Source organism: Phyllostomus hastatus, unplaced genomic scaffold (assembly GCF_019186645.2).
Source record: "Phyllostomus hastatus isolate PE091 unplaced genomic scaffold, TTU_PhHast_1.1 phas_contig_40, whole genome shotgun sequence".
Taxonomy (NCBI): domain Eukaryota; kingdom Metazoa; phylum Chordata; class Mammalia; order Chiroptera; family Phyllostomidae; genus Phyllostomus; species Phyllostomus hastatus.
Genome location: NW_025333872.1, coordinates 83,839,852 through 83,852,971, shown reverse-complemented (window position 1 = coordinate 83,852,971; position 13,120 = coordinate 83,839,852). Strand labels below are relative to the sequence as shown.

The window sequence follows — 13,120 nt, the reverse complement described above, 5'->3', positions numbered from 1 at the left end:
GGTCAGAAAGTGATAGGTGAGGAAATGGGGATTATCTCAGTTTTCAATTCTTTTCAGTAGTCTGGGAAACTCTGGGAATAGAGTGGGAGAAGCTGAGGGTCATGGGACATCAATGAAGGCTTTGTTAATTAAAGGTTGGGAAGTACCAGGAGCACGGTTGTGTGCTGGGGAAAAGTATCTCTAGTAGAAAGGGAGAGGAGGATAATGTAGAGGAAACTTTGAATGGAGAGGTAGGGTTGACCTCTAGGAAGGGAAGTAGGTTTAGCATTGGAAAAATGAGAGATGCTCTGTCCAATATATCCAATAGCTTCTTTTTCCCCCAAAGAAGCGTGAAATGGGAATAGAAATATATGAATATTATCAGAGAAATACATGTATAAGTGTTGGGAGTGAGGAGGTCAGTTGGCAGATAGAGAAATCGGGAAATGGTAAGAATGGGGAAATGTTCTGGAGTTGTGAGGCAGGTTCTAGAACCCGATCAAGCCTCGTTGACAGAGTGAAGTCACTCCTTGGCTGGGAAACCCCACTGCTGAACCCTCTCCCCCATTTCTACCGAAGGAGTCTTTCCATTCTATTGTTTCTGTGCATTTTTAATATCCCCTGTGACACTCGGGTCACACTGAGCTGACTTTCTGTTGACTGTGGTGGTAGATATGTGAGCCTAAAGGTGATAAAATGCTATAGAATATACACACACGCACCGCTATAATGAGATTGATGTAATGTCAAAAGACCAGCAGTTTGTATTAATATAAAGGTACTGATTGTGATACTGTACTTCAGTTTTGTGAACTGTTACCAGTGGGGGAAATGAGTAATGGGCACTCTGTGTCTCCAAACACCATGTGAATCAGCAATTATATTAATGAAAGTCAATTTAAAAATGGGTGTGAAACTATTATATAAAACCAATAAATAATTTTTATTTTTAAATGTATTTTATTTTTAGATTGTTCCTGCCGGATTGATAGCATAGTCATCGTTGGCTTTTGTAAGTTTGTATTTTAATTTTTTATCCTTTGCCCTGACATTTGCAGTGCCTGGAACAAAAATTGGAGCAAAACTTTTTTATCATTTAGTTCTTACAATAGTTTAAGGTCTGTTTTACTTTTTATGATGCCATTAGGTGAAAAATAGTTATTTTGAGGAAGTCTGAATTACACTTCTTAAGCTAGGGCCAGTTGTTTCTTAGGAGTGACTTCCTCTCGGGGTTATGACTAGCAGAAGCCAGGTGTTGTCTATGGAGTTGAAACTGTGTGTATGGTATCTGTCCATCCTATTGGATGTCAGAGTCTTCACTCAAACATCTGTGTGAAAGATGGTAGGTACACAGCACCCTGGGAGAAAGCCTAGTCTTAGGTATGAACACTTTGACTGGGAAGGTAAAATGAATTGTTTTATTTACCTGTGAAAATCTGGCAATTAGATGAAGTTAAGGGAGGATTCCAGATTGGGAAAATTTAGTGTTATCCCTATTTTGTCATTTGAAGTAGCTATATTTCTGTTCTATAACTTTTTCTTTGTATTATATTGGGGGGGGAGAGGAGAACTCCTGTTTTAGTAATTGTTTTTTTTTTTTAATTTAGTAAAGCCCAAATTTTTGAAATAGAGAGGATTGAATATTTTTAACCTAAGAAAATGGATTATTCCATATATCACTGAAAACATTTATGGTATTAAGTGGGTTTTATTAGTCTGTCTCTTAGAATGGAGACTGCATTGCCAGTATGGAAAAATAAGGGTATGAATCATAATATGCAGCCAATAGTTTTGATTTACATGTCATAATTTTGATAGAGAAGAATTTAAATATGTTAACCTAATTTTAAAAACCTCTTAAAATATTGTCTGAAGATGTCTTTGTTTTTCATCATGTTACCAATTATTGGAAACTTAAGATAATAGGTTCATGTCTTATGGCGAGAAAGAAACTAATGTACTAAGAATAGTACAAAGAAGTAATGTATACTTCAAATTTTTTGGCAGTAAGTATATACAGCATTGTTATATAGCATTGTTACCAGAAAATAAACAATAAGACCTGAAGGAAGCAAATATGTTTTCAATTCTTAAATTTAAGGAAACTCTGTTGGAGGTCAAGTTCAGCCAAATTTTAGCAATTGTATGCTGCCCCAGATAACTCAATATGGAAGCTAAAATACCTGGTTTGAGAACTTTAATTAGATTCCATATGATTAAAAAGCAATTGAAGTCTCAGCCACCTACATATTTCTATATACTTCATTTTCTGTTTCATTGGTTGGTTGATTAGAAGTTCTTTGTTAAAAAAAAATACATCTTGATACTCTTAGTAAATGATTCCTAATACTGTTTTTTTTTTATGGAGAACTTGGAATGTTCTATCAAAATTTAGTTCTAGAAGCTGTCTTTTTAAGAGCTATAAATTAGGAAGCAGACAACCTTGTGAAGAGCACAAGTTTTAGACCAAGCACAGTCTGGCTTGAATTCCAGCTGTGATGCCAGGAAGTACATGACTGTGAAGAAGTTAACGAACCTTTCTTAGCCAAAGTTTGTCATTTATAAAATTAAAATAATAACAGCATGAGGTTTATGAGAATTAATTAAGGCGATAGACCTGGCTGTTAACAATATTCAGTAACTATTAGTATTTTAACTAATTCTATATTTCTTAGTACTGTAAGCTTGAGATACTAGTAACAATTTTATAATATGCTTTATAGAGGAGATAATCTTTTATTATTTATACATTATAGATAGTAAATTTTGAAGAATTATATATTCTTATAAAAGACAAAATGACTAGGAGACATGGGCTGATCTGTAATGGACCCAACAAGTAACTTTTTGCATTTTTTGAGCTTTTAGGTAACCTCTATATCGTAGCAAAGTAGACATAATGAAATGAAATGATATAGATCTGTCAGTACTTTTGTAAATATAAAGCACCAATGCAAATGTAGGAAAGTGGAACTTTATAATGAGGGGACTTCCACCATGACTTCCATCCATGATGTAGTAACAGGAACTGTATTTATTCTTCTGGTGAGCAGACAAGAAAAAAGAACCCCATAAAATATGACACAAAAGTTTTCGGACATTGGACAACAAACAACGTAAGAAGTAAATCCTGAGAGAAGGGAAACAAATGATGAGCACAAGGCCACAGCCTAAGAGGAGGAACCAAACAGATCCCAGGGGTCACCCTGAATTGCAGTGCTAGAGCTGGGACTCAGGGAGGCTGAGGCAGCTAGAATTTGTAGGACTGAGAACCAGAGAAGAGAGGGTTGCATGCGGAGAACACTGGAGATCTTCGGCTGAGTGCTGATTGGTGCATGTGTGTAGGAGAAGTACCCAAGGCTGAAAAAGGGCCACTGGAAGGGAAGAGGTAGCTCACATAGGGCTGAGAAGTGTGTGTCCCCACCATTAAGAATAAAAAAACTTTGTAATACAAGTGGTATTAGATGGAGTACTCAGAAGGGTTTTACCTCAGTAGTGAGGCAGAAGTAGCCCCAGAGTAGAGGTGGTTCTGATCCTTCCTAAAACATCTCACGAGTAAGCTATTAAAGGAGGATGATAAAACTTTTTTGTAAAGGGCCAAAAGGAAAATGTTTTAGGCTTTGCAGGCTGTATGATCTCTGCTGCAACTACTAAGCTCTGCCACTTTAATGTTAAAGCAGCCATAAACAGTATGTAAATGAGCAGGGATGTCTGTGTTCATATAAAACTGTATTTATAGAAATAGGGTGTGGGCCAAATTGACCTGTGGGCCATAGTTTGCAGACTCCCGATTTAAAGAATCAAATGGTTTCTAGAAGCTTAACTTCATCCCCGAACAAAGCTCAAGACTATTTAAAGAAATATCAAATGTCCAGCACCTAACTAGGTAAAGTAAGCAATGCCTAGTGTTCAGTCAAAATTTACTAAATATACAGGGAAACTGAAAAAGTCAATAGTAAAGAGAAAAATCAATCAATAGGAATAGACTCAGAAATGCCATAGATTTAATAAACATTTAATAAACAGATTTTACTTAATATTAATAAGAAAACATATTTACTAATCAAAGATACTAAAGGAGTTACTATAACTATGTGCCATATGTTCAAGATAGTAGAGAACAGCATAGAGTTTGTGAAGGACAGACATGAAAGCTATCATAAGACCCATACTGATCTTCCAGAGACAACATAAATTTGATGAAAAATACACTGGGTAGGATTAACAGTAGACTAGATATTGCACGAAGAAAGGTTTTGTGAACCTGAAGACACAGCAACAGAAATTATACAAAATAAAACACACAAGGAACTGGATTAAAAAACAGCTCATCAGTGAGCTGTGGGACAATTCCAGTCAGCCAAATATATGTATAATTGGACTCTTCAAAAGAAGAAAGGAAAAAAACAAAAAAATAATGGCTGAATGTTTGCTAAATTTGATGAAAACAATAACCTCACATATTTCAGAAGCTCAGTGAATACCTAGCAAGAAGAAAAAATATAAAGAAAATTAGACCAAGGATACCATAGTTGAGTAGTTTAAAACCAGTAATAAAGAAAAGATTCCACAGCAGAGAACAGATACTATAAATTTAGAAGAACAAAGAATGACACCAGACTTTGCATCAAAAACAATGCTAGCCAAAAGACACTGGAGCAACATCTTTAAAGCAATGAAAGAAAATATTATCAAACTAGACATCTATAGTTATTTAAAAATATATTTTTAAAAAGATAATGTAATAGAGACTTTTTCAAACATACAGACTCTGAAAGAATACATTACTATTAGACTTACAGTATAGGAAGTGTTAAAGGAAGCCCCTAGGAAAATGGAAAATAAGATCAGATGGAAATAAAGAGCATCAAAAATGGTATCCTCCTGAGTAAATAGTTAAGATTTTTAAAATTTCAATCTTTTTAAAAAGATAATTGATGAAATAAAAGTAGTAACCATAGAGTTGTGTTAATAACATGAAATGTATTAAAGTTGCACAAGGGTTGGGAGGTGAAAAATTTAAATATGCAAAGTTTTTATACTATAGGTGAAGAGGAGTAATATTTCTTGAAGATACATTATAATATATTAAAGATATGGTTATAAATACTAACTTGGCTACTAAAATATCAAAACAGAGTTTTAAGCCGAGATAAAATTAAAAAAAAAATCAGTCCAAAAGAAGGCAGGGGAAAAAAGAAAAAGGGGATGGAAAACAGATGGGACAAATACAAAACAAATAGCAAGATGCTACATTTCAGCCTAACAATATCAATAATCACATTAAGTATAAATGGTCTAAATACTCCAGTTAAAAGACAAAGAATGTCATAGTAGGTTTAAAAAAAACAAAAAAAAACAAAACAAGAACTAATTATACTGCCTGCAAAAAAAATGTACTTCACATATATAAGGACACAAATAGGTTATAGTTTAAAGGATGGAAAATAACATACATTTTTGCACTAATTTTTAAAAAGTAACTGTACTAATATCAGAAGATAGAAAGTAGAAATTAAAGAAAGAATATTGCCAGGAATAAACAAGGGTTTTTTTATAATGATAAAACCACCAGTAGGACATAAATGTTTATACATCTAATGATAGAGTTTCAGTATATACAAGGAGAAGTAGACAAGTCCACAATTACAGTCAGATTTCAACACCCTTCTCTCAGTATATGATAGATCAAGTAGATAGAAAATCAGTAAGGATATAGAAGATCGAATAACTGTATCAACCAACTGGACCAATTGATGTTTATAGTACACTCTATTCAACAACAGAATATATATTCTTTTCAAGTATGCCCAGAACATTAATCAAGATAGACAATGTTCTGAGTAAGAAAACAAGTTAATTTAAAAGGATTTAAATCATACAAAGAATGTTCTGTGACCATAATGTAATTAAATTAGAACAGAAATGTGCCTGGAAAAATATCTTGTAACTGAATATCACAGTTCCAATTAACCCAGGTTTATATTGTAGGCCATAAAAACACCTTAAGTTTAAAAAAGTAAAAATGATACAAAATACATTTTCAGACTACAGCAGAATTAAATTGGAAATCAGTAACAAAGATAGCTGAACAACTCAAATGTTTGGAAATTAAACAACCCATCGGTCAAAGAAGTTGTTTTATTAAAAAACTTAAAACATTTTAAGTGAAATGAAAATAAAATTTATGAAAATATGTGGTATATAATGAAAACAGTGCTTAGAGGGAAATGTATAGCATTAAATGAATACATTAGAAAAGAAAATCTAAAATCAATAGCTTAAGTTTTCAGCTTATGATACTGGAGAAAAAAGGAGTAAAGTAAACCTAAAGCAAACAAAAGAGAGTCAAGAAAACTTAAGAAGTCAGCAGAATTGAAAATAGGAAAACAATAGAGAAAAACCAACAAAATGAAAAGGTTGTTCTTTGAAAAGATTAGTAAAATAGTAAACCTCTAGCCAGGTTAACCAAGAAAAAGAGAAGACAGATTGCCATGTCAGGAATAAGAGAGGGGCCATGACACTGAACTCATGGATATTACAGTGGATAATAAGGGACTACTACCAACAACATGTGCCCACAGATTTTGATAACTTAGATGAGATGGACCAATTCCTGGGAAGATATATCTAAAATACCGAAATCCACTTGAAAAATAGATTACCTGAACATTCCTATATCTAGTAAAGAAATCAAATTAATATAGTAAAACAATGAAACAGCAACAAAGACTTCTAGAAGACAAAACACCAGGCCCAAATAGTTGCACTAGTGAATTTTACCAAATAACCCATGTGACCAGCAAGAAATAAAAAGGGAAATTAGAAAGTATTTTGAACTGAATGAAATGAAAACATATTTCCAGATTACTAGGATGCAAGTATTGCAGTTCTTAGAGGAAAATTCATAGCCATATGGTCTATATTATGAAAAAGAAACAGTCTCAAAATAATGATGCAATATAAGAGATTGTTACAATTGTCTCAAATATCAGAATGTCTTTTATTTAAAAAATATGCTTGTTTCATGTTATTGGAGAAGACAGTTAGGGTTGGTTAGCAGAGGGCAACTTTTAGCTCTTAGCAGGAAAGAACCATCAGATTTCCCCAGCTACAGGCTGAGTTTCTTGAGCAAGACATGTTCCCCTAGATATCCTTATAATTTCTTTCCAGCTATTAATTTCTGAGATAAATGGTAGTGAAGGAAAAATATTTTGCAATGTTAAGAGGCTATAGATTTAGACACACATTTAAAATGATGTATTAATAGTAGATAATATAATACAAGAATGAGCAGTATTTTTGGAATCACAGACCTGTAAAATTCTTTGTAGCCTTAAGTGGTGTTTGGTCCAACACAAGTGGGATGAACTCCTTGCCTTTTTAATATTAAAGCCTTGGATAAAAAATTTTTTAAAGAGGGATTTATTTCCGAAGTTTGACAATCAACAAAAGCATTGAAGAGCTAAATCACTGAATGACATTCAGAATTCAGATAGAAAATGTCACCAAGTTCAGACAATCAAGAATGATCTAGACATGCTGGCCTCTGTCTCTGTCTTTCTACAGTCTCCTGTGCATTGTACAGTAGCACCTACATATCACCATCTATTGATGAGGAATTATGAATGAGACAAGGTGTGAAAAAGGTTTTATGTTTACCACTGGCAGTTTCTTGTACCGGGAAGTGAACCTATTTTCTTCTAGTCAGTAGGGTGAGGGCCGTTAAGATATGAAAATTTTAAAGAACTAACTATGTGCAACAAATATTCCAAATATGTATTTTTCTCTTCACGGGGCAGCAGTCTGTGAATTTCTGCCTAGCGCCAATACATTTCTACTTAAAATGGTTAAATGGCAAGAAGTAAAAGCTGATGGTACCAAAAAACCACCTTGTTGCTTTATAGCAACCAGAGATTTACCTCAGTTAGCTTTTTAAAAGACAGTTCAATTAGTGCTTCTGTTTTGTGTAGTAGCATCTTTTATGACATTTTGGTCTTGCATGTTCACTAGTTGACCCCATAAAATCCTGGACTTGAGTGCTGAATATTTAGTGTTAGAGGGAATCATGTGATCCACAGCTGAAAATTAAATGTTATGTCTTTTTATTGAAAAGGAAGCACTTTTCTCATTTTAACAAGTTTTACATTGGTTTGATTTTCAACATCAATGACAGTAACTACCCTTGTGGAGCACTTGCATGATAACACTGTTCTAGGTGCTTTATATGGGTTATTTAATTTGATCTTTCCCAAGCCCTATGAGAAAAGGTATTATTATTCCTGTTTTACAAGTGAGGAAACTAAGGTTCTGAAAATACTGTTAATTGCTTAATTTATAAAACTACAAAAAGGCAACACTAAAATTTAAAAATGGATCTCTCTGACACCAGAGTACATACACTACCTCCTTGAATGAGTGGTACAAGGCATTGGATCTAGAAATAGAGGGACGACTTATTTAATGTAGCTGTGGTTAAAGAACTCCAGTGAATAATTATATGCGTGGTAGCAAGGTACAGTAGAAATAGCATGAGACTTAGAGTACTTCAAGTTCTAACTCTGCTACTTATTAGTTCTGTGAGTGTGTAAATCAATGTATTACCTCTCCAGTCTGTTTTTCTCATTCAAAATTAGAAGTGAATAAAACCACCTCTCTCAGCTGGTTGAGGTGAAGATCACATGGGTGTTTCTAAGTGCTCTGTCCATGCTTTTGAAAGGTATATAAATGAATTGATGTGTGTATTTCATCATTTGCCAAAGCCCTTCTTTAAGTAGTACATTTTTGAGCGCTTTTAAAAATTGATTTGATTTACAGAAACCTAGAGAGTTTCTAAAATGGCTGTCTTGGATTACAGAATGATGCAATATATAAGGAGTTTCTACTCATAAGACGAGCTTTCTTCAATGAGATACAGGGTTTTGGGGGAATGGTTATTTCACAGCACCTTGTAAAGGAATTCTTGATATCTCTGCCTCATTTTGGAAGAGTAGGAAGGCAGAGAGGCCCAAAGTGACCCAGTGCCAGAATCATCTTTAAGGTTCCTAACACGATTGTCCCACTGCGCTTCCTGAGAAGATACGTTTTCTGTGCAGTTTGGAGCCCTGTGTTTTCCAAGTTCACTTCTGTCCTGACTTGAGTCCGTGCAAGTCTCCTCCCGGAGGGCTGTTCAGCACCCTGTACAGTGGTGTTGTTGGCAGTCAAATGAGTAATCGGTGACTGGATCCCCTAGATCAGTACTGAAGCTCAAACTGTGGGCACGTGGACAGATTATGTTGTGTCAAGGAATGAGTTCCCCATCCCTGCTGTTCCAGTTTATTGTGCGTTTTCTTTTCAGGTTAGTAGTTTTGAAATGCAACTCATCTATTCCCATGCTCACTCAGGATTCATGACAGAAACGGAATGGAACACAATAAAATGAACACATTTTGTTACAGGTTTTCAAGAAGGTTGTGTCAGAGAAGGGCAGTTCAGAATTCAGTGGAGATCTTAGAGACCTTTTAATTATATCTGTTCAGTGTAGGGAGCCAATCAGGATAATTCATGTTCCTTCCTAGTCCCTCCTCACTCCCACAAACACACACACAGCTCATTCACACACAGACTGCCATTCAGGAGCTTGGATTACCAGTCTGGGTGATCACCAAGCTCAAATAAAAAAGCTAACTGTTCTGTCGCTGTTCGCGGTTATGTTTTGCAAACAGAATTTACGCAAACCGACTCTTTCTTTAGGCCTAGCAGCCATGCGGGAAGCCCTAGGAATTATAGGTCTAAATTCATCATCTGCCATAGCTAACTGGATACCAGCCAATAGTAAGGGATGCACCTATAGCACACTCCGACCATCAGCGGAACTATTAGATTGAGAATAAATTGTCCCAGTAGTTTGGGAACGTTGACACGAAAGAAATTGCAGATTAAGTGAGACCATCGCTTGTGGGATTGCAGGATGGAGGAAGAAAGGGAGAGTGAGCAGGCGAAGTTTATTTATGGAATGTCAGGGGGCCATTGAGGCTCAGCAGGCCCTAGAAGCGGAGGACTTCCCTGGGTGCCTGTTTTCTCCCTCTGACCTTGGATGAACTAGCGCGCAGTATATTATGCCGGGCGATTGTGCTGGTTTGTCATGGTTAGCATTCTGGACTGTCACTGGAATGTAGGAAACGGATGAATTTGAATTGAACCATGAGGTGGTCTCTGGGCCTTCTCCTTGTCTCAAGGAAACCTGTCGCTGTTTGTCTGGGCCTGGCCTAATGAAAGCAATGGAGGGAAAGAGAGGTGGGCCTTTGATCTCTTTGTTGCAGCTGCTCCCTGGGAACTCGCTGAAATCAATGCCCTGTTTTCCTGAAGGAATGAATGGCTTTGCCTAACTAGCTTTGTGAAGCCGTGGGGGAATTCACTGCCTCTGTTTATTGACAGCTGAAAAGGAGCACATGGGGTGGAATGGACCTTCTTGTGAAAACCAGGCACAAGGAAAATTAGACCTCAATTTAACACAGAAGAATTTGGAAATTCACCCCAAAGGAGACGGTGGTTTCTCATGCTTACATTAGAATTACTCAAGTTTGGGGCTAGTGTGTACTGAACAATGGAGGGTCTGTCACAACTATGTTATAAGTAGGAATATGGTATGCATAATAAATGATGTTAAGTAGAAGTTGATCCAACACCCTCCTTCTTTTTTTAAACACCGAAGTAGAGAGAGACAGATATTAACCATGATATAATCAGGAGATTCTTTTATTTTTGCCTGAAGAAAGAAAGTGATATTTAAAATAAGCATTATTAATATAATAATACTAAGTCTCTAGGCTGTGTCTTCCATTTGTGTATGTTTGAAAACATCTCTGAACTTTGTATCTAACTTTCACGAATGCTAGCTCTTCATTCCACTCTGGATTACGTGTATTGCGTGGGAATATTACAATAATACATTTATTTTTAAAAAACTTATATTCTTGGGATATTTTAACTGAGAGTCTGTATCAAACATAAATGAAACTGGCTAACGGACCAATGTAGCACTTGCAGTTAGAATAGTCCATAAATCCTTAGGCACATTAGTGCCTTACTTTTGAGAACAGAGCGAGGAAAAAGTCTTGAATTTCTCACAAGGAAACATCAACATACCTTCTTTTACATCTCCCCTCACTTGCTCAGTTTCCCAAGGAAGAATTTATGGTTTCTTCCTTTGGCCTCCAGCCCTTTGTGCACACCTCTATTATAGCACTTAACACATTGCCCTGTAGATCTTTGTTTAGGTGTATTCTTTTAGTTGGAAGTAAAGCAGCTGTGTCGTATTCATTTTTATATCTCCAAGCCTCGCAAAGCTCTTGGCTCAGTGAATGCCTGCTGAATGAATGGGGATTGATAGCTCCCTGTACGTTACTTTGAATGTAATTACTTATCCAGGCTTCCACTGCAAATACTACGTTTTAAGAAAACCTGATTGATCTATTGTTACCTGATTGGCGCTATAGCCTTTTAAAATCTTTCCTCTGTGGAGGATTATTAAACAGGTTTTTGGTTTTTTTTTTCGAATTTGGCAAGTTTGCTGGGCAGTCCATCAGCTTCTGAGCAAGAGGCATAAAAAGTGCATGGAATTGTCCTTTTCAAAGCCAAGGTCTCTTCTCTAACATTCTTTCCTAAAAACAAACCTCAACACAGTGTTTAGTTTTCAGTAGAAGATGAAGAAGCTTTTTAGAGTTTTACAGACTTTCACTTTACCAGATTTAGTGATTGAGATGGATAAAACTTCCATTTTACCTGATTTAATTCTGTGATGTAACATTAAATAATTCAAAATAAAACATCCTTTGACAATATCTTTAGCCAGATTTACCACCACCGTATGTGATGGTCCCCCTGTCAAAGGAAACAAGCACTTCACCTCTCAGTGACAAGTGTGAGGGGAATTTGGGTTCTAAAGGATTATGGGAAGTGATTTCACAGGACCCCAGGACAAGCTCAAAGAAACAGGTTTTAACTTGGGAATCAAAACCTGGTTCTTTTTAAACCAGAGCTTTAAGTGAGAACTAGTTGTCAACTAGTATTTCAGAATAGTCTTTATGATGTTATTTTTCCCATTCTTTGGGAAAAATAACATCATAAAATTATCATGGAAAATTTTAGAAAACGGTGGGATGTAGGTAAATAAGCACACAAGTATAGGAACTAGCTAATATTTTACTCTCCATGTTATTTTTGTTTTATTTTACCACCATGATTATTTTTAAAGAAATCTACTTGATTTTCTGTTTTGATTAAAGGTAGGGATGAAATTTAAAACATAGGTTTACAAATCTGCGAGTTATGGTAGCCACCTGGGAGCGGCACGGGCGATCGATCGCATGGCTCCTGCACTGGTGGAAGATTGAGCAGGCTGCGAATCTGTGGAGATGTTAGATTCCTCACAAAATGGGAAAATTACCATGGCCTTGGTCATTGATAGGCTCTCACCCCCATAAGTATTAACTTGTAGACGAGGAAGCAGGAAGCATAGCACTTAGGGTTTATAACTTGGCTGTTTGGGCCTCCTGGTCTCTGGAAGTAATTTTATGTGACATCATACCAAAGTCGGGAGGAGGAGAGGGTGGAAGGAAAAGTAGGAAACCCAGCCACACTTTCCCATTTGATGTTGCAGTTTTTAGAGGTGAGGCATATCCTTGTCTGCATTGACAGAAAGGACTACAAAGGACTACACACAGGCCAAGGAAGTGGCTGCAGCAAAAACTGTTCTTGCTGTGTTTATAGAGTCAGATAACTTCAACTACATGGTCCTCCATCAAAGAGACTTTTTTCTTAGGACTGAAGACTGCTGTAATATCCAAGAAGTAATAAGTTAAGAGTCAAGTAATTTAAGAGTCAAGTCCTCAGAATAGGTTTGGGGATCAGTGTGTATTAGGCCTTTGTATTTGTGTGTGCATTTATTTCCATAAACAAACTTCCTAGTAGAAAGACACCACCATCAACTTCCCTCTTAGATGGCTTTCCATCCTTCCAGACCGACCCAGTAAAGCAGCCCCAATAAAGTCTTATCTAGTCATTGCAAGGGACACATCTCCTTACTGATTAGATTGCATTTCACAAAAGACTATTCTGAAATAACAGAATTATTAAAAACTAACTTTATTGGGTATGCTCA

General features: G+C 36.0%; 1 protein-coding gene across 12 annotated transcripts in view; it reads left to right on the top strand.

The window, feature by feature from the left end:
• Positions 1–13,120, top strand: part of PLAGL1 (PLAG1 like zinc finger 1) — a 58,693-nt gene that overhangs the window by 16,634 nt on the left and 28,939 nt on the right. For 11 of the 12 annotated variants that reach the window (XR_006786167.1, XR_006786168.1, XR_006786169.1 and 8 more), the window contains exon 3: positions 950–991. The exons of the other annotated variant lie outside the window; for it this stretch is intronic. The gene's annotated coding sequence lies outside the window, so the exon portion shown is untranslated. The remainder of the gene's footprint in view (positions 1–949; positions 992–13,120) is intronic. 12 annotated transcript variants of the gene reach the window in all.